We start from the raw sequence: 22,820 nt of genomic DNA on the forward strand, positions 1-22,820 counted from the left end.
CTGTCTCTGGACCAGAGTCAGCATGAAATTCCGGGCTCCTTCACGGATTGTTTTCACAGTAAGAGCTACAAAATTATTGACAATGCCGTGGACCTTCTTGTGCACCGTGTGGTTCACTTTTCTAGCGATGTTGCAAGCTGCACAATGGAGCATTTGTCGTTTCTGGGAAGTCAAAACGGCGACAAGGCTCGTTATTGTGAATCACCAACGATTGTAACGAAATAACAATTGACTCTTAGGTTGCGCTTTCGCGCACAATGTACAAAATAGCGGTAAAAGTGCACACTGTGGGGCAAAAGTTAACAAAAAAAAACCCTTCAACTAAAGGCGTCATTGCGGAGGGTACGTAAAAATAGAATAACGTTTCTTACATTTACCGTTTGAATCTTTAGATTATGTCTTTTCACTTTCCACGAGTGCTTTTCGTATTGCACTTTTGCTTTTCTCATTTATAGACGGTAATAAATTGCAATATAGCGGGACTGTTTCGTGCAGTTTCTGGCCATTCTGCTGAAATTGTATAAAAGCCAGTCCACGCTTTGAAAAACCTCGAATAGCTTTCACTTCCCTTCGCAGACTGCAATGTTTCCTTCAAAGATCCGAGCTTTCTTCGTCGTCGTGGTACTTTTGCTAAAAATGTAAGTACAGCGGAAAGTCCTCGGCATGACTTTGGTTTGCCATTTCTTCTCCTCTTTAAAAGCTGAACGGGACTTGTTTTCCTTCGCTGCATAGAGCTGTTGAGATACACCGATCACTAAACTTCAGTAAGAAAAAATTGGAGCAGCTGCGCACTAGTGGGCCGAAGAGCTGCTTCCTAAGTTTCCACCTTGCACTTCCTCCTCACTTTAACTTCCCTTTACCAACCTTGGCTATATTATAACTTAGGGCTCCGTGTTTTCGGAGTTCATTTTTCTTGAAATTTGGAGGGTTATTTTCGGAGTTAAGTTTCTGACGGAAATTGAGCGTTTCTCGGTGCATAATTTTTCTTCTTTTGTCTTTCTATCGATTTCTATCTCTCTGTCTCATTGTCTCTTTCTTTCTCTTTCTGTCTATGTTTTATTTTCTGCCTGTTTATCGTTTTATGTTCTTCTTCCGTTTATTTCTCTCTCTTTCTTTCTATGACTTTTTTCTGTCTCTCTTTTACACGTGTTGTTTTTCGTTTGACACTCGCACCTGCTGTACACGGTAATGGGTCTTGCCCAATTCCTGTGGTGCATCCCAACTGAGCAGTTTTCCACGACGGGCACAAGTTACCGATAGCTCAAGCATCTTCATTGTAAAGAGAATGAAGAGAGCGCGTGCCGGTTCATGATGACGATATTTTTTTACGACGCTGCACAAGCTACCAACAGCTTATACAGCTGTTAAAACAGTAAGTTCAATTATGAAAATGAGACAATAACCGTGCTTGTCGCTCGTTATCGACATGAAATAATACACGTGTGTTCCGTTCCGTATGTTCACCTGTAGGAGCTCATATGAACCTTTATTAAAGCGAAAGTCTTAGATGCCTCATGAAACCAAAAAAAGTGACCGCCGGTGTGGGCGTCAATACGTCTGATGAAAAGAATCATCATGTGATGAAGTGACCATATCACCTAGTCCTGACGTCACAAGTCGCCAAGAGTTCATGTCATCATGACCTCAGTATGATGTCGCATTAGGTGGCGTCACATGATGAGGCATGACATGGCATCGTCATTTGGTCAATGGTTGGCCGATCACAGAAGCAGTGCAAAGCCAGGCGAGGTGCAGAAATCTTGCAATGCCCTCAAAATGGAGGAAACGCAAACCCGCGTTAGGTGCAGAAAGCTTTCGGAGGGGATCGAGGTAAAATCCATAAATTACCAGCGTGTGTTCTTTTTAAATTAGCAACGTGTGTTCTCGCCGTTCCTGCTTAGATATAAACTGTCAGTCACCTGTGGCGCATATTTATGCGATTCCGTCTTCATCTACATTTTCACTGTAACACTTTTGTGTGTTTGCTGTTTTTCTCTAAATGTACCCACTCCCGTAAAAACCCCATTAGGGGTTGACAGTATACTGAAATAAATAAATAAATAAATATCCGTATATCGCGCCTCGTGGTATATGAGTATGTGCCACGCGTGTCTGGTCGAAAGGGTTCAACGAGATAGGCGGGCGGATTTTGGCGTTATTCACGTCGTGAATAGACAGTCATATTCGTCGATCGCTCTTACCCTTCCATGCCAATTTCGGTCTACACCAAGTTAAGGAGGCGATTACGAGGGCACTTACACCTAGGCGGTTAGATAGATAGATAGATAGATAGATAGATAGATAGATAGATAGATAGATAGATAGATAGATAGATAGATAGATAGATAGATAGATAGATAGATAGATAGATAGATAGATAGATAGATAGATAGATAGATAGATAGATAGATAGATAGATAGAAACGTTCAATCTGCCTGAGAATCGCTAAGAAATGCTTTGCATAAAAAAATACGGCCAGCTACACATCGCGAACACTGTCAAAACAGCGGAGCTTATGCCCGTCCTCTATAAGGCTATATCGTACTTCTGTTTTTCAATTCTTCCCTTAGTTGGCGCTTAGCTTCGGACTCTCTTGCCAGAAAATCGCGGTTGGTTCGGCGAGGACATGGCTTTTCTCGCGTGGGCTCTCGCTGACGCTCACATCGGGCGGCTTCTTCATCGGGAGACTGAGAAACGTTCGCCATTTTGAAAGCGCAAACTCCAAAATACCGACACTGACATCTCGGCGCGTTTCTAGAGGGCAACCCCTCCTCGAAGGTTCACCCCTCGAGATCCTCCGCCCTCGCTGTCGCATTTCGCAGCACACGTAGCCCTCCCCTTCCTACCAAGCCTCACCCTCGCCACACTGCAAGGCCACGTGATCACCGCTACTACGACCGCGGACATGAAAGCCCCAACTAGGAACAGCTTTGCTGTTAAAAAAATTCAGCGTCGCGTTGAGGTAAAGTAGTCGGCTAGGGATCCGAAGGGGGCACGTTTGAATACTAGTGGCGGGCGGTTTCTTTCATTGTATTTTTTGGCCGTACGGCTTTTCTTTGATTCTTCTATTGCGACAGAAGCTATATGGACAATCTCGACGGCTGTTTTGAAAGTCGAAATCGATAACAACCCCCGCGCATCGCACCTTCTAACTGCGAGTAAAAGCACGCGAGGGAAGGCGACGAACGCGGCTGAAGCAGAGGTGAAAGAAGCCGGCCCAGCACCGTCGCTCGGAGGGCGCACGCGATAACATCACCGCGTGCGTGGCCTGCCGTCGAATGCTTGCGGGCGCGCTATCGCTGGCGCACGTGCTATCAGGTAGGCATCAGCGGACGGCGCGTATACTCTTCTATCTGCTGCGCTCTCAACGCGAAGGGACTATGTGAAATCCGCTTCTCTCCCTGTAGCAGCCGTATTCTCTTACACCTGCGTTTTACAAAGTTACGCGCGACTGGATCCAAAAGGGTTAGCTACCAGCCGTACTTCGTACAACATTACAATTTGTTGCTATCTCATTCATTGCTTCGCCCTTGCGGTGAAACTGTGGCTTTTTTGTAGGAATGCTTTCTACACGCCTTCCATACTCATATTTATGTGTTGCAGGTAGGCAAAACTGTTCCGGCGCTGTAGAGCAAGACAGAAAGAGAAAGAAAGAGAGAGAAAGAGAAATAAATGTTATTAAAAGCGACACAGAGAAATAAATAGAGAGAGAAAGAAAGAAAGAAATATAAAGCACGAAATAGCGAAAAAACAGATAAAAACATACAGCAAACCGAGAGAAAGGAAAAGAAAGAGAAGGAACAAATAAAAAGGCAACAAGGAACCCACCCCGCTGTGCTTTTCCTTCAAGATTGGCACCACTAGTGCGACACTGGCATAACTTTTTCTTTTCTTTTTGCGCTCTCTCATTGTTTTTCACGTTTTTTTTTTCAAACAAAGAGCTCAATGAAAAAGAAAGAAAGAGGAGGAAATAGCAAAATAAATAGAAACAAATAAGGCGACCCAGCTCCTTACTCCCTTCAGACTTGTCACCACTCGTGCGAAGCATCACGTAATAACTAATCATGTGGCACACATCACGTAACATCTAGTCAGGTGACTAAAATCACGCAACTATCACGTGACATCCAGTAGCGTTAAGAAAAACCACGTAACATTAACGTGTCTAAAATCACGCAACATCGCGTACTAGCTAGTCACGCGACATGATCCCGCCATAAACCACGTAACATCTAGCCACGTGGCATTTTCCCACCAAAAGCCACGTAATAGCTACTGACATGACTAAAATCAGAACACCACGTAACAGGTAGTCATGTGACATATCTAGCCAATTCTGGCCAAGTCTACGCATGCTTCACATTACTAGCAAAAACTTAACCTCTGAGTAAAAACATGGCAGTACTAGCAAAACTTAGCTAGGTCGAACACTATCCCCGCTGATGGTTTCCAGCCTTGCGCCACTAGTGCAAGCTGTGATTTTTTTTTTTCATTTCATTTTTTCTTACTTTGTGCTATAGTGGTTACGGACACCGGCTGCGGCGAGCAACTACGGAACTATTTTTGTGATCTCATAACAGCTTTCGCTGTGAAAAGCTATTACAGAAAAAAAAATCCGTAGCTTGCACTGGAGGCGCAATGCTAAAGAGACAGCGGAAAGGATGGACATCTATGTGGTCCTGGCTTTTGCTGTTCTGCTAAGTTTTGCAAATTTTCTATTTCATTCTTCCTCTATTTCTTTCTTCTTCTATCTGTTTTTAACACGAAAGTGTTTATGCCGGGGTCCACGAAGATTTTCATGACGTATTTCCGTCACGGAAATACTTCATGAAAATGAACGCTATCAGATGGCAAAGAAGAAAACTCCGTCAAGAGGAGTCGAACCCACGATCTCTCGGTCTGCGACGATGATTGGCGAGCGTTTAACCCGCTGCGCTACCGCCAAACAGATGAAGGAGGCTACAAAACGCGGCTTTTATCTTTCACACTTTCCTCTCTCAGTGCTCTTGGTTCGTGGGGTGGTGTTTCCGTTTGGACGCCGACATTCCTATCTGGACTCGGTAGAGAAAATTATAGCGTGACCTCTGCGATTATCTCCGGCGACTCGCCGCTGTTACGACCACCCCATTTGACGCGTTTCCTATAAAAGTGTAATTTCGTCAACGCTTTAACACACCGCGAGGTGACGGCTTTAACCCAAGCATCGCTCATAGCATCCATCCGTATTAAAAAAATAGGTCTCCGACGCTAGCCTCGCTGTCGCACCGCGTTCCTTTCTCACCCTGAGAAAATTAACGGCTAGGCTAGAGGAAGGGCACGACACTCGTCGCGTTTCTTTTCGCGTTTGACGACTCTTTGAATGAGTGTATGTCGAGTATCATTGTTGATTATGTGCTTGTTGGTGTCATCTTTGTACGGAATTCAAAATATGCGGTGTCAAGGTATATCTTAGCAACGTCAGTTACCGCAAGGGTTAAATCGTCATCATGGGCGCTAGTTGTTGGGAAGATCTGCCACCAGGCGTCAACGGGGGTGCGTCCACCTCGAGCGGTGTTATATCTGGCTAACCACAATAGACATTATACAAGCTCTGATATATCAGATCACTATAAACAATCAACTGCTTCTGTTACGACACGTTTCACTTTCGTCTTATACCGATTCCTTTAAGGGAGGAATGAGCCGTCTTTTTTCCTGTATTTTTTCTCTGTTTATTTCTATGTATTTATTTCTCTCTCTCTTCATTTCTTTTTCTTTCTTGCTCTTTCTGTCTTTCTTCCCTTCATCCCTTTCTTTCTCTCCCTCTATTTCCAGCTTTTTTCCTCCTTCTTTTTATCCTTTTATCTCCATGTCTCTCAATCTCTTCCTTTGATTCTTTCTTTTTCTTTCCGCATTTCTTTATTGCTTTGTCATTATTTTTGTGCTAGGCCTTATTCTCTCCCCTCCTCATTTCCCTCCCCCTCACCCTCACTTACCTTTCGCACTTCCTTGCTATACTTAGTATACGAGGCTATGCTATTCTGTGCTAGAGTGCCTGGATAGCCGAGTCGTTAGAACTCCTCCTTCGGATCGAGGGTATGCGGGTTCGAATCATGCCTCGTGCAGAATTTCTGTCGCCAAGACTTCTTCTGTTTTCTTTACATATCTTTCTTTCTCGCTCCCTATTTTCCTTTCTTTCGCTCTCTGTACTCGTTCTCTTACAAATCAGGGTTATTAGAGGCCACGCCGGAGATATCGGCGCACGTGTTCTGGGAGCGAAGCAGCAGACGACAAAGATGAGGAGCATGTAGGGAGTGCGTGCCGGTTCATGATGGCGACCATTTCTGTTTCCGACAGACAAATTATGGCGAGCTTAAACATCTTCGCTGTTAAAATAAAAAAGTAATGTGCGCAAAATCTCAGTGCAGTTACTACGCTTTCCTAGCTGCGATCAGTGCTCGCGCGAAGCAAGTCATGATGCCATTCATATATTGGGTTTTCGACAAGGCCATTGAGCGAAGAGCTAGCTGATGAAAAAATTCACAGCATATCCACGGGTGAATCACAAAGGGCTTGGGCGAAGCTCCTGAAGCAATCATGGTTTCACCGTGAAATCTTCAGTGGTTTCGCCCAGCAGTAATCAAAGCGATAGCCCAGTACATCATCAAAGACGTGACAAAAAACACCGTATATATTTATGCAAGACATTTTATTAATCGTAAGTGGTAGCTAGACGTGGCTTTCTTTCCCCCTTCATTATAACGGCTTTATGGTCGGCGAAGTGATGGATCGGTGATGGATCGTAGTGGAATGTTTGCAAAGATAAAATAGTGGGCAGTCTGCAAAGGATCGGTGATGGATCGTAGTGGGATGTTTGCAAAGACAAAGTAGTGGGCAGTTTGCAAAGGTGGTTACGCCGTACAACGGAGACATGACAAGGTTAGACTACGAGGAGCTTCGCCCCTAAAAAAAACTAACTGGAATTTAACTGGTACGCCTGTTTTAATAGTCCCAAGGACACGTTTTGTTAAATTTGGTCACTACATTCTTAGCGCTACAGAAGAGCAAGAAGAAAAAAATCTTGCACTAAGTGGCGGAAGGCTGAATCACGGCGTAGCTGGTGGTTTCGTAGGATGAAAATTGATTAATTATCAGTCCTTTGATCAAATACCATGTTTGGCCCAAATTAGCCTAAATAGCTAAATTATGCTTGGTTAGCATAAATGGGACTCATTTATCTCAGTTATTTCGGTTGGGATTGGCTCAGTCATACACAAGTAAATAGTCTTTTGCAGTCGTAGTGTTAATTCAGGCTTAATTAGGCTTCATTAGACACGACATGGTCACTAGTGATTAGTGCCACCTTTAACTTGGCTTCACCAATATAGTTGGGATTCGATTTCCACTGAGGGGATATAATTAGGTTTTATGTGTGGTATCGTAATTTGCTAAATTAAGCGATACCACGCTCAACTACTCTTAGCTTTGATTGTACTTAATGTGGCTCAACAGGGCTCGTGTAAATGAAAGTTAACTGAGCTCGTCTTAGTTACGCGACATTAAGCTTGTTTAGGATTAATTAGGTTTGGCTATACTTAGCTTAACTAGGCTCATCTAAGTTTTCGCTAGACTCAACGTTTCAAAGGCAAGCTGGGCCGAACTTCTGTTTATGCCACGCGGCATAACAAAAAGCTTAAACGGCTCCGTTGTTAAAGAAGTATACACTGAGTTTCTACACGATAATGGTGATTTCAGATTGATTTTCGAACAACTCCAGCATGTACAGCACCTGGAAGTGCTCAAGAGCTACCTTTTTTTTCAGGGTCGAGTTACTGCCCGAAGCACATGGCAATCATACAAGAATTCGGTGCCTGGTTCATGACGTGAGTTTCTACAACGTTAGCCTTTCGCCTTATTGAGATCAGTGTTATACCTCTCGAGTGGGTGTATTATGGAACACCTTTAGCAGCAAGGTATTTTTATTTCAAAAGCACTACCTCTCCCACATTTTCATGGCCTTTGAAGGGTGGTTTAGGATACACGAGTTGATCCCTTTTAGTAACGGAGAAACGTAGCAATATTGCAAGACGGTTGGTCGAGGTTAACAGTAAGGAAATTGAAGGCTGAAACGCAGCACACGAACATTCAACGTAGTCTCTACGACCATTATTCAGTTGATATGTAGCGTTTCTCTTGCACGACCCACTGCACCCTCATTTCCCTAGCGACGAGAAGATAAAACGACATGCCGTCGCAGTGCGCAGTGGTTACGGTGTTCAGCTGCTTACCAGGAGGTCGTGGGTTCGATCCCGGCAGCGTCGGTCGCATTTCGTCGCCCGTCTTTTGGGTTTCGCTGTAAGTTATTCCGCGATGAACATCCATGAAGTAGCCTAACTCGCGGTTGAAGCTTTCAGTTTTTGAGCTGCTAGTGCCAGTGTACACCGCAACTGCACTGTATCGTAAGCTGGTGTTCAATCCAATGTGTGCATTTACAGTTATTCACTGATACTAGTCTAGCTTAGTGACAAGGTTCACCTGCGGAGGATCACGAAAAAAAGATGCACGCACGCAACGTTGTACGTTTGCATGATGTTGAGAAGAATGGTGGTAGCTTTGTTTTACAGTAGAGCTGTTATGTCGAGGTTGGCCGTGTGTCGCACAAAGAAAACTATAATAATATCTGGGGTTTAACGTCCCAAAACCACGATTATATTATGAGGGACGCCGTAGTGGAGGGCTCCGGAAATTTCGACCACCTGGGGTTCTTTAACGTGCACCTAAATCTAAGTATACGGGCCTCCAACAATTTCGCCTCCATCGAAAATGCAGCCGCCGCGGCCGAGATTCGATCCTGCGACCTTCGGGTCAGCAGTCGAGTGCTATAAACACTACACCACTGTGGCGGGGCTACGTAGAAAAATATCATCATCATGAAGCAGCACGCGCCATCTTCGTCCTCTTCTTCATCGCCTTCCTCTACCTCTTCTGCTTCGCTACCAGAAGACGTGCGCCGGTGTGTCCGGCGAGGGATGCAAAACTCGATGGGCGAGAGAATGAGTAAAGAGGGAGAGAGAAAGAAAGACATAAAATAAGTTTTGGTCAAGCGGGAATGGAACTCTCGTACCCACAATCCGAATGCGAGCGTCCTAACCACTCAACTCTCCAGGCACGCTGGCATGAGCAGAGCGTACCCTTGCATAGTACAGTACAGCAAGGTGGTGGCAAAGGAAAGTGACCATGAGGAGGGGAAATGTGAGGGTTAGGAGGATAAGAAAACGAGTAGATAGATAGATAGATAGATAGATAGATAGATAGATAGATAGATAGATAGATAGATAGATAGATAGATAGATAGATAGATAGATAGATAGATAGATAGATAGATAGATAGATAGATAGATAGATAGATAGATAGATAGATAGATAGATAGATAGTCGTGAGACCGACTGCACAGAGAGATAGAAAAATAGAAAGAGAGAAATAGAAAGAAATAGAAAAAAGAGAGCGGAAAGAAGCAGAAAAAGGGAAAGAAAGAAATAGACACAGAGATAAAGAGTTGAAAAAAAGAGGTTAACAAAAAAATCATAGAAAGCGAAAGACTGACTACAGAAAGACAGTAGAGAAAGAAATAACAAATGAAAGAAACAAATAGACTGACCAACTACAAAAAGAAAGATATAGAAACAAAGACATTGAAAGAAAGGCAAAGACAAAAAAATGCGGCAGACCTCACACGTTGTGGGAATGGGTTTCATGCGAAGCAGTCAGCGAGTACTTGTATGCTGTGTAGCGAAGAGGAATACCGAGCACCGCCACCAAAAAATATAATAAAAACACTGGGCCGGGAACGTTCGAACAGGGACAGCAAGAGCTGTACAGGCGCAGGCAGCGTTGCAGCAACCACAGGCTGGGCAGCTCCAGCTCGTGCCTCGAGCAGAGCTGGCGATGTGGCTGCAGCGCTGGACATTCCTCTTCGCTACAATCGTCCCCAGTCGCAAAAGGAGCCATCCTGGCGACTCACTGGGAACACAGTACAAGCAGATCGTAGTAGGGCTTTAGACGCTCTACGTGGACGGTTTCACGACCACGAAAGCGTTGGTCTGTAGGCGGTGTAACCGGTTCGACGATGTAGTTTACAGGTGACGTCTGCGCAACGACACCGTAGGGTCCCTGATATTTCTAAGCAAGCTTAGAGGAGAGGCCAGTAGGTACAGCTGGAACCCAGAGCCACACAGCTGAATTTTATGGCTTTGAGCCAAGCGTTGGGAGGAGGATCGGCGTGTTTTTGTAAGTGTAGCAGCTGTGTGCACATCGTGGGCTTTCCAGGCACGTCGACAACACTGGAGTTTAAAGGGCAACTTCTGGTGCTACGTAACGTCAGCCCTCACGTTAGAGTACATACATCAGTACTGTCGAAACTAAGTGCGCTTTATGGTGCAGTCATTTGAATGACATACTTAACTTTCGTTAATGTATTCCTCCTTGGTCGAGCAATGCTTCAATATAACTTGCAGATTCACAGGAATACAAATGCATTTTTTATTAGATTGCTATAAAAGCGGAGCGAGGAGTGGAACCACAGACATTAATGTGATATGACGCCTGTATCGTAGGAGTACATAGCTAGTGTTTTTTGTTTCTTGTAAAATTGGATAGCCAGAACGACAAGCACAATTGACATTGCACCAACATTACGCCTGTATAGGCTGTTTTTCCAAAGTAGTTTATCGCACTGGCGTGGCTACGTGGTAGAATACCTGATTTGCCGCAAAGAATGCTTGGGTTCGATTCCTGCTGGGATCCTAATATTTATTCTGTCCATTCATCGGGTCATCGCTGCCTATGTCGGTTTTTCTAAACGCTCTCGCATTTAAATTACCAATGTGTGTTTTCGCTGTTCCTGGTTAAATATAAAATGTGAATCACCCGTGGCGCATACCCGTACACCGCAGCCCGTGGTAAACGGGTGTGTGCCACACGTGTCTGGAGGAAAGGGTTTAACGAGGCGCCCTACAAGATTTTAATGTTCTTGATGTCATGACCCGACAGTCATATTCATCAAATCCTGTTACCCTCCCATGCCACTTTTGGGATACACCAGGTGAAGGAGGCGAACATGAGAGCACCCAGAAGTAGGCGGCTAGATAGATAGGCAGACAAATACGTAGATAGAAACGATCAAAGCGCCTTGGGTTCACTAAGAAATGCTTCGCATTTAAAAAAGAGAAGAAAGGGAAGAACAAGAAAAGAAGCACAGAAAGACGGAGGAATAAATAGGCAGATATATACATATATAAAGCAACTTCCACAAAAAAAAAGAAAAAAAAAACAGAGAAAGCATAGCCATCTGTACAGTCAGATGCAACTTAATAAGTCCGGAGGAGCCTTGCCCAGATTGACCGAAGCGCGGCAGCCGATCGCCTCCGCGACTGAAGAAATAGTCCCGCGCATGCTCTCGGCAAATGTTCTCCGAAGGCCGTCCACTACATGACGTCGGTCTGTGCTGCGCGCCCATTGGCGCAGGCTTGTGTGCATTCGCCTTAAAGAAGGAAATGCCGCCGACTCCAAAAGTTGTATTCTACACAGTACAGTATAGACAGTACAGTACAGTGGCATAGAAAAACTTTTGGTTGGTTGGTTCCTTAGGGGAATTTCTCAACCCACTATGGGGGATCGGCCACGAAGCGTGCGGCAGTAGACTGTGAAAAAATGAAATAAAAGGAATATGCGAAAAAGATAACTTATAGTAAAAAAACTGTCATCTGCATGAACCTGCACGCGTTCTCTTCATCTTCACCTCCTTCTTCGTCTTCTGCTTCTAGTCCACCAGCTCTGATGTGACCCAGCCTGGTGCTACTTTCTGGAAGCTGCGCTAATTTTTATTGCGCTAGAAAGTATATGGACACTCTCGGCTGATTTTTGCCGTCGCCGTCATGCCCCGGATATATGTATATATATATATGTATATATATATATATATATATATATATATATATATATATATATATATATATATATTGTAGCGAAGCGTACGAACTCAGTAATGGGTCGTCCTCTCCAGCACCTTCTAGTGGGTCGCCCTCTTCGGCTTTTTTTCGGAGAGACGCAGCTCGTGCTGAGAGTCGGCCCCGCCTTCACTGTCACTGTCGTGTATCTCGCCGAGTGCCCGGTAATAGACGTCTTTATAATTTCCGCGATTCCCTGCTGGACTTTGCTCGCCCTCGGTACACTCAACAGCCGTCGACCAAACTTTGCCTCCCCTCCGTCGAGCAATTGCGCAGAAAATCGCGGAGGTCTTGCCCGAGTACCACCAGCACCATCCGGCTCCTGCTCCTTTGAGTTACGCCCAAGTTGTCGCAAGGACGCCCCCGGTGATCCCTACGGCTGCCCCACACAATTACGCCGAAGAGACGTGTCGCCTGCCACCAGCCAGTCCAACCGCCCATACTATGACCCATTACTGAGTTCGCACGCTTCGCCGCAATATATATATATATATATATATATATATATATATATATATATATATATATATATATATATATATATATGTATATATATATATATATGAAGGCACAAAGAAAAGTAAAGCAGAACAAAAAAAACTCTGACGTACCCGACCGCGGATTCGAACCAGCAACCCCTCGCTCCCCAGCGCGCTGCGTTAGACAACTCAGCCACACACAATGTATGCGCCCGCGAGATAACGGCGAGCAATTTATATACACCATGCACCGCTGGTGGTAAGCAAATCTCGGAGGAGCGTGAACGTGTTTTCTATCACGCAACGCTCCTAATTTTCTTTCAGTTTGAAAACTGCCCTTGAGACGTACGCGACAAAGTGGCCCTTTTATGTACCCATTCGTGATGTGGAAGAAAAAAAAAAGCAAGGAACACCGGGCACACCTTGCATCAGACGCCCCCGTGTGGCTGGAAACGCAGGAGTCATTCCACGTGCCACAGTTTAAAAGAAAAAGAAATATCTAAGAGCGTCTGATTCTCCATTGTCGACACTTGCAGTGCGTTGCTGAAGCACATAGACGTAATAACTGTGACCGTTGTTAGTTCACGCTTAACCCTGTGCATGCCTGTGCGTTCTTTAAGGGCGTCCTTCTTTGTGCTTCAGCGGCGCGCTGCAAGTATCGAGCTGCTTCTGGTTCTTCGTGTGAGATTTCAATTTCTTGCTATCGCATTCATTGCTTCGCCCTTGCGGCGAAACTGTGAGTTTTAGGGGCGAAGCTCCTAAAGCCGTGGGTCTGTACATGCATGTCTTTCGTGGTACGTGACCGCCTAGTTCTATGAAGTGCACTTGCGAGGAACCCACTACGCTATAAATCATCATAATTTTAGGAGCGAAGTGCACTTGCGAGGAACCCACTACGCTCTAAATCATCATAATTTTAAGTGCACTTGGGAGGAACCCACTACGCTATACTTCCTAAAGCCGTGAGTCTGTACATGCATGTCTTTCGTGGTACGTGACCGCCTAGTTCTATGAAGTGCACTTGCGAGTCTTACGAGTTGCGAGTTCTATGAAGTGCACTTGGAGTCTTACGTCTTTCATAATGATGTAATGGGCGAACTTTCACGGGAGAGTTACGGTTTTACCGATGATCTCCCCTCTCGAGCTTCGCCCCACTCATCATCATTCATTCCGTGAATATGGCGTGATTTTTTTGCAATAGACCATTCTCAAGCGCCAGAGCAGCACCAACGGCGCGAAAGCGCTCAAAGGCAAATTGTATATGCTACAGCAGACACTGAGACTAGTGCGCGGGCTTCGCTTTTAGCTTTCCTTCTACGCCATGCCAGCACTTCTTATATCAAGTAAAATAGAGAAGCTGTCATTTAGCACTGCTTAACTGAATCATGGACTTCTGTGTTTAGTTGCAATGGTCCATTTACGATATCTATCTATCTTGATATTCCCGTGCCATTCTTGGACAAGATTAGCGGTTTCAAGCGTGATTACTTTCGCGGATCCATGTGGAATCTACGTCCACCGGCACTGTCAACGTGGACTAGAACTCTCTTCTCACTAGCCAAGACAAAGGAGACCAGCTTAGGGCCATCCAGAGGGCCCGCGACATGGCCGTGGAGTTTAACCTCCCCGTCCCGTCGTGTAAGTGGCCCGCCGGTGTCACCCCCTAAGAGGGTCGAGCATCGCCTCCGGAAAAAGTTCTTTGCCTGCCTACCTGCCTGCTGTGAACGTGCACAAAATGAGATTCTGAGATTCAGTGGTTACGCGAGAGAGTATGGACAGCATTTAGTAAAAAAAAAGAACGCAAGAACGTTCGCAAGAACGAACGCCAGTGAATGTGTCTGAACAATATATACCGGACAGACGCACAGGGTGTGATGCACAATTCCTCGCAACCACAGGGATAGCAGAGAGTGTGTTCGGCCATTCCAGTGCGAAAGGAATAAGATTTCATAAATTCCACTCCTAATCACAAACGATAAAGCGGTGTGGCCTTCGTAGGAGTCCAGTCGACATACAGAGATCCATCACAGAGGAGAGGTGGTGTTTACGATTGGTCCGGTTGGTATGGCTGCTTGGTAGCCACCATAGAGAGAGCGTGATGTCCTGTGCAATCCAGTCCTCTGAAAGTCCTATGGGTGTAAAATGATGTACATCGGTTTATATACACAAACGATCAAGCGCACACAAAATGTGCGCATGCATAATTATTTCCTCTCCCCCCTTTCTTTGTTTACAATCTTCCCGATTCATACAAAGCCATCAGAACAACTCATGCTCCCTCAATCGAATTTCGACGCGAACTCTTATAAACCGTTTCACCTTTTAACCACAGAACATTTAGAGTTAATTTGGGCTCAGCCGGGGCAGTGGTGAACACTAACCTCCTGGTGTTCGGCTTCACCGCTTGTCTGTGGGAGAACATTGCTGTAATCAGGTAACGTCATCACGACCAAGTTTCGTTATCGCATATGTTCGAAGATCGTAGTATCTCGTCGGTGTTGCTCGAAAGCTCTTGAACTTCGGCTGATATATTGAGATATAAGTATTTGAAAATGCCGCCCCTTCAATTAAGGTGGTGTACTGCCTTGAAGCTCCAGAAAATACTGAAGGGACACTGTTGAAAATTACTTGACATGTTTGTAGGAAAGACGATGACGTTTAAGGGCTCGTTTCTAAGTTAGACACAATATTAATGAGAACTAATAGACAATAATGTCAAAGAAAGTATAGGGGATGGTATTGGTTGTAATCAGTAAAAAGTGTGAAGAAAGTAAAGTGGACGAAAAGATAACTTGCCGCCGGCAGGGACCACCCCTGCGACCTTTGAATAACGCGTCCGACGCTCTACCACTGAGCTACGGCGGCGGTCATCCTCCCGTCCACTTTATGGGGTATGTACTGTGCATTTAAACCTAGGAGTGTTAGTCAGCGCCAGTCGCAGCCATAGTAGCGAGTGTGGAACACTGTTTTTCTTATAATAATAATATCTGGGGTTTAACGTCCCAAAACCACGACATCATTATGAGAGACGCCGTAGTGGAGGGCTCCGGAAATTTCGACCACCTGGGGTTCTTTAACGTGCACCTAAATCTAAGTACACGGGCCTCAAACATTTTCGCCTCCATCGAAAATGCAGCCGCCGCGGCCGGGATTCGATCCCGCGACCTTCGGGTCAGCAGTCGAGCGCCATAACCACTAGACCACCGTGGCGGGGCAACACTGTTTTTCTGCCTGTTGGCGTCACGTAGCACGTGATCTTTTTACGAGCTGGCAGCTGACCAATAAACCCTCGCATACTACCTGAAGGCATCAAGTCTGCTAGAACGAAACCCTCGCTAATGAAGGAAAGACAATGACTTTTAAGGGCTCGTTTCGTGGTATCGTGTTTTATATTGCGTCTTATATTTCTTATATTATGTCTAACTAAGAAACAAGCCCTTAAAAGTCATCGTCTTTCCTTCATTCATAGTGAGGGTCTCGTTCTAGCAGACTTGATGCCTTCAGGTAGTATGCGAGGAATTATTGGTCAGCTGCGAGCTCGTAAAACGATCACGTGCTACGTGACGCAGTGTTCCACACTCGCCACTATGGCTGCGACTGGCGCTGACTAACACTCCTAGGTTTAAATGCACATATATATCCCATAAAGTGGACGGGAGGATGACCGCCGCCGTAGCTCAGTGGTAAGCATCGGACGCGTTATTCGAAGGTTGCAGGTTCGGTCCTTGCCGGGGGCAAGTTATCTTTTCGCCCACTTTACTTTCTTCACACTTTATCTTAATTACAACCAATAACATCCCCTATACTTTGGCATTATTGTCTATTAGTTCTCATTATTATTGGTATTTTTGTGTATTTTTCACCAAAGCTAGTAGTCCATTTATTTTCTTGTATTTTCCTTCGTTGCTTTACACGCACTGGGAAACGTTCCCACTCCTGATACAGCCCTAAATTAGGAATGCACTATACGCAAGTAACTTAACATTTTCCGGTGTTGAACGCGGACACCAAGTTTGTCGTGTGATAGCTCTGTTTTGCATGCTTTGGGAAGGGTCGAGACCATTTGTTTGCAGAGATTCAACTTTATTCATTTATTGTTGAAATTCAACGTCCCAAAATCAAGATATGATTATGAGAGACGCCGTAGTGGAGGGCTTCAGAAATTTTGACCACCTGGGGCTTTTCAACGTCCACCTAAACCTAAGTACACGGACCTCAAGCATTTTCGCCTCTGTCGAAAACGCTGCCGCCGCGGCCGAGACTCGAAACTGCGACCTTCGGGTCGAGCACCATATCCACTAGACCACCGTGGTGGGTGAGAGGCTTAATTTTATTGCAGGTGTTTTTTATGCAAGGATGAAGAGAAGTCTGCACGCTTCGACGATGCGCTGCGACAATGCAGACAACGCCTTGCAACACAACACAGAGACTCTGCTTGGCGCTTTCGGTGCGAACGCGAAGTGAACGCGAAGTATGCAGCCGTCGCCTCTGGAGGCGGCGCCATAACTGACAATGAGCCTCTGTCGGGTTTCGCGAACGCGCCGCATGCACCAGTCTTTCGCTGAATCTCTTTTGCCAGCGTTGACCTTGACTGAGATTTAACGAGGCGTTTTCTAGGTTTAGAGCTGGACGAGTAGAGATATCGCTATAATAAGAGATGTCGTTTTGCCGCGAATTCCATCGATCACTTACGCCGGCTTGAGACGATATTGCATGCAATGAGTCATCACATGCAATATTAGGTGGACTTGGGCTTAGTTTTTTACCGAGTCGCTTGCCGCGTGTTTTCGGCTTATTTGCGTTTTTTCAGCAAATGCAGTTATTTTAGCGATCATCACGTTCACCAATAGCGCGTTTGTCGTTCAGTAATAGCGCGTTTGTAATTGACTTAGAGTAGTTGAGTGTTGAAGTCAAACATACGTACGGGGAATCAACAAGTAACGTTAATCATGCACTGGAAAACATACTTCAACCAAATGGAGGCTACTCTGGACTAGAGGTGTGCGCCGCCGCCCCACGCCACCGCCCGCCGCGCTATAATTCCGGCGCGCCGCCGGCTGTCTTTTCTTTTATTAGGAACGGGCAATCTGGACAGAAAATACAACATATCCCTAAGGGAGGTACTCTCGATGTATTCATGTGATGGACTGTTCATTTGAGCCGCCGTTGATTGGCGGGAGCTCGGCGAGCAGGGCGCCCTGTTTCCAGTTATTTTCTCATTTTGACGTCACGAAGCTTTCACAATTCCATACACAAATGAGAGGAACACAATGATCTCAAACATTGCGTTTACACCTTGGAGAAAAAAAAATAAGGAGGGAGCGCGCATGGCGTCCACAAGCCAACGTCCTATAAAGCCGCTACCTCCTCGGGTTCGTGTTTAGTTTCACTTTTGTGGTGGGCACATAGGAAAAAAATTGACGAGCACACTCGCCTAGCGTCCACAAGCCAACCTCCTCCGATGCCGCTCCCCCCTCGTGCTCCATGCTCTGGTCACAATTCCCAGCATGCCAGTGAACACTTCTAGTTCACTGTAGCTGGGGAGTTATTCTCCATGTGTACCCCTAGTGGACTGTCTATTTAGGCTGCCACTGAATGACTGGAGTTCGTCGAGCAGCGCGCCGCCTGTTCCCAGTTCTTCTTTCGTAACGTCATTTTGACATCACGAAGCTTTCACAGCTCTTGACACAAATGAGAGGGACGGAATGGTCCGCCGTGGTGGAGCACTGGTTATGGTGCTCGGCTGCTGACACGAAGGTCGCAGGTTCTATTGCGGCCACGGGGGTCGCATTTCGATGCAAGCGAAATGCTAGAGGCCGAGGTACCGTGTGATGTCAGTGGACGTTAAGAAACGCCAGATGATCAAAATTTCCGGAGCTCTCCTCTCATAATCATATCGTAATTTTGGAACTTAAAAACCCAGATATTATTATTATTATTATCATTTAGGGACCTAACACGCTTCAACGCAACGAACGCAGGCCCCAGAGATCCGCATTTGGATGCACATCTCGGAGGCCGTGCATAAACTCTAATCGCACTAGCCATCGAATTGAGTTTAATGCGTCCGCCCGTGTAACGCACCTGTGAAGGTCAGTACGCATTCTGTGGATCGTTCTCAAACAACTGGGACACATTCATATGCAAGTTCAGACTTGACAAGTTCCTGTTTCTGTACATTTCGTCCACTTTCTTCTTACGGTGGGAAGGTTCTGGTGGGTTGGTGCTTCGACGTGGTCAAGAGCGAGGTGACATCACGGCTCAGCGCTTTTTCGAGTAACGGAATGCTCTCTGGCGAAATGGACTGTGGACATCTCCTTTAGGTGGACACATCGAGAATAGCTCTCCGGAAGTTGCATCTTTCTCTCCTTCAGAAGTCTCATGAGTATTGCCTCCACCTCAACTCTGCGGCGTCCTCTAGCCTTAAAGGGCGACGACGCAAGTCGCTGTATAACATATTCGTGGAGTTTTGGGCCTGACTACTCTCTTGACTACTCTCTTGTGTCCGTGTCTGCACTCCCTGTCTTTTTAAATGGCCCCAATACGAGTTCTGAAAACACAAAATTGAGCGCGTTATTCTTTCTTGGCGTTTCTCGCCTTTTTGGCGCAATTCGTGGAGTTGACCGTCTATATGAGTATCAGCTTATGTGTTCTTTTAAACGTGAAACGACTAAGGGTACTACTCATATTAGGAACATCGGAAACTTCTTAACCAACCAATCATCTCGCTTAAACCGACACACTGAACATTGGGCAGTTCCGCGACCACGCACAAACTATGGTTTTCAAACACTTTCCTACTGTCTTCCCTTCACTCTAAATAAATATAAACTATGCGATGAAAACATACGTTATGTTCCTAAAAACGCATTGCTTCAACTAATATTATGAATATTAACCTTGCTTTTATGTTTCTTGCTGATGCTTATCACTTTGCTTTGTGTATTTCTATTTTAATATTGCAACTAGTGGGAATATTTGTCACGTTGCTGCTGTTATTGTATGGGGAGGTGGGACCAGTCAAGCTGCCTATATGCAGCTTTTATCCCACCATCCTTGCTGTGCATAAATGTTTTGTAACTATGTGGCAATAAACTTGAACTTCAACAACAGTGATCCACGTGACATCATTACGGTACGCACTCTCTATTGTTCCATTTACGAGTAATATTAGTTATGAATTGCCTCCCACCATGCTTTGCCATACAGTCGCCCACCCTTTATTCGTTGTCTCGAGTGACTATATATCGCGCAGGGGCGTAGCCAAGGGAGGGGTTGCGGGGTTCAAACCCCCCCCCCCCCCCGAAATGTTTCAGTTTTGCTTGCGTATCTATACACGCACACATACAAAGGCACGCACGAACATACATAAAGAATGGTTGAACCCCCCCCCCCCCGAAAAAAATTTCTGGCTACGCTCCTGATATCGCGCGCGCAATGAACTGATTTCGCTCCATTTTGTGCGTGTCCGACTGCGCATGCGGAGATAACAGGGTGTAGCGGACAAGCGCGAGATCCTTATAGGCTCAACGCTTCGTGCTGTATACGCGCGCTTCATGAAGAAATATCTGGCGATGAGATATCGCCTGTAAGAAGCGTAGTGAAGGCGAGAACGAAACCAGTAGAAAAGGCGTCGGAATATTTTATTCTTCCAACGGACGAACACTGTACAGCGGAGATGATGCAGCTCTCCAGAAAAAAAGGCGAGCCCTCTTCCACGGTGTTTGTGCATTTTTTTTATTGCGATAACAATTATATGAACAATCTGTACTTTTTTTTCCCCGTCGCCGTACTGTTTCCTATAAAGTCCAAATCGACAGCACTGCTGCGCGCATCGTATGTTGTACAAACCCGCGACTAAGAGTTCGCGAGCACTGGCGAGGAACACGGCTGAAGCAGAGATGAAACAAGCTGACCTCTCTTGCACGGAGGGCGCATGCAATAACATCAACCCGCGTGCAAGGCCTGCCGTCAATTGCTCTTTAACCAGAAAGGAAACGCACCGATCGTCTTCAGTTGGGCGAAGGAGCATGAAGAGACACCCGGGTAACGGGGGGGGGGGGGGGGGGCGTGGCACGAGCAGCAACTCTAAACATTAACTCTAAGGGCGCGGTCGCTATGTCGGCAGACATCAGAAAACGGCCCGTATACCCTTCTACGCGCTGTGATATCATCGCTTCGTGCTGTGTCCACTGATACCAGAAACTGCACGAAAAAAATTACAGCATATCCACGGGTGAATGATGGAGAGCTTGGGCGAAGCTCCTGAAGCAATCATGGTCTTGGGATTCGCTTCTCGTTGAGCCCGTTTCGCAGCGGCGTCCTTGGTGCGCACCGTCACGGGATCCGCCTGGCTGCCGCCAAGCGAGCGCCCGCCTCTGCGCATCGTCCATGATCCGCAAACGATCCGACATGTACGGCGACGATCCAGTAGAATGAGAGAGGCGCTCGCTCCCCGCGCATCCCCGCTCATCCTCGCGCCGCCCGCGCAGCAGCCAATCGGAGAGCAGCGGCACTTCCAGCGCCATCTAGTGTCGATTCACACAAGCGCCATATTGCACACAATTCTATTGGACCAACGCAATCTTGGAAATGAGACGAGAAATGGTGATTACGACACAGATTGTGTACAGCGCCATCTAGAATATCATCCCTGAACTGCAGTTTGTATGTACGTCTATGAGACAGCGCCATCTATTGCATCATACGGGAGATCCGTTTACGCCGGACAACGGAGACGGGACAAGGTTAGACTAAGAGGAGCTACGCCCCTAAAATACTTCTCTCGCGGGAGCGGTCGTATTCCCACACACCAGCGTTTTTTTAGGGTTACGCGAGATCGGACCAAGAAGAGTTAGCTGCTAACCTTATTTCGTGTAACATTATGACATGGTGCTGTCGCATTCACTGCGTTCCCCTTTCGTTGAAACAGATTTTTTTCCACAATTCAAGGGACTGAATTTTCTCCCCACCATCTCTTGAATCTACGCCTCCCCCCCCCCTCCCCCCACCGCGCCATGCCGCCGCCAATTCGACGAACCCCGCACCGTTCACACGCCGCCGCCGGAGGAGGAAACCGCCGGCGATTTTGTGACCGGCGCACATGTCTACTCTGGAGACAATCTTAAAAAGTGTGTCATTTTGTTCATTGTTGCGCGTATTCTCGTTGTACAAAATAATGAAGTGATTTGTTCAACTCTCCTTGGTATTTGATTGACATCATTTATTATAAATAAAATATTTCCAAGAATGGGAATACTGAATAAATATCCGCTTCTTCTGGGCTTCTTTTGTGATGATTATTTGCTCGTTAGCTGGGGAGCACCTGGCACCTGTGGCCATGACTCACCCTAAAGCGGAAAAAGTGCCGTTTTACTTACGAAGAGCGACTGTTTCCAGGGCACGCATTCAGCAGGTAGGGAGGCCTTTCCGACCCACACAAGACAATTGCCACTGCGTGCTTTTCACAGCCCGCCGATAAGAAGGCCTTGCGCTGCTTTCTCGGGTCGCATGCTACTACTGACGATGACCCAACACCTTTTCCAACATCGCCCGGCTTTTAACAGATTTACGAAATCCCAGGTGCATATAGATTGGGAAACATCAAGTGGGTAAAACCGACTATCACCCATCACCTCAAAGCAGCTACTTCTGATGGAATGTGTGTCGAAAAGCGACTCTTTTTTTATTTCAAAACAACGATTTGGAATTATTAGTTCAGTACCTCCCATACATCCAGTTTGATAGCCGCCTTACTACAGCTGAAGTACTTTTTCGTTGCATGTGTTTAATATCTATTTATTCCTTTGCAGTGCGTTCAGTACCCAAATGAATCTTCGTTCCCCGATTGTGGGGTGGGATGCTTTTGTAAAAGTTACAACGAGTGGACTGATAACAAGAAAAGCATAGCGGGTCATTGCGAAGTGGAGCGATAAGCCTTATGATGATAAGCCTTTTCATGACGCTGTTGATGGTGACATATGGTGTGTACTAGCGCAAGGGCCAATGTTGACGAAGCAGCATCGAAGAGATTGTGCGTGCCTAGATGCGGCATTCAAATAATAATAAATATAATCATTTGAAGTTTTGAAGCGCACTTTTAGCAACCAACGTCTCCATGGCAAATATATATATATATATCACTTGTACCGCTATACCAAGGCGCACGTTTAAAATAATCACTAGGGTTATGTGGGTGCTTCACGTAGACCAACATAAACCAATTACCGAAACACGTATTGAGTGTTAGTTACAGGCCTTGTCGAAACCATGTAAATGCTGTAATACGCCTGCGCAATACGATTAACTTTTTTCACCATTAAAATTCATGTTTTGATTCTCATCTTATAGTAACC

The 22,820-nt window shown here is 45.9% G+C and overlaps 1 long non-coding RNA gene across 1 annotated transcript; it reads left to right on the top strand.

Annotated features, from left to right (window-relative positions):
* The first annotated feature begins 494 nt into the window (after window positions 1–494).
* On the top strand, window positions 495–22,571 carry LOC119389117 (uncharacterized). The gene is made up of 3 exons (XR_005183012.2): window positions 495–638; window positions 7,803–7,863; window positions 22,278–22,571. It is a non-coding gene; the product is annotated as an uncharacterized LOC119389117 (long non-coding RNA).
* The last annotated feature ends 249 nt before the right edge of the window (window positions 22,572–22,820 follow it).

The sequence above is a fragment of the Rhipicephalus sanguineus genome, chromosome 4, assembly GCF_013339695.2.
Source record: "Rhipicephalus sanguineus isolate Rsan-2018 chromosome 4, BIME_Rsan_1.4, whole genome shotgun sequence".
Classification (NCBI taxonomy): domain Eukaryota; kingdom Metazoa; phylum Arthropoda; class Arachnida; order Ixodida; family Ixodidae; genus Rhipicephalus; species Rhipicephalus sanguineus.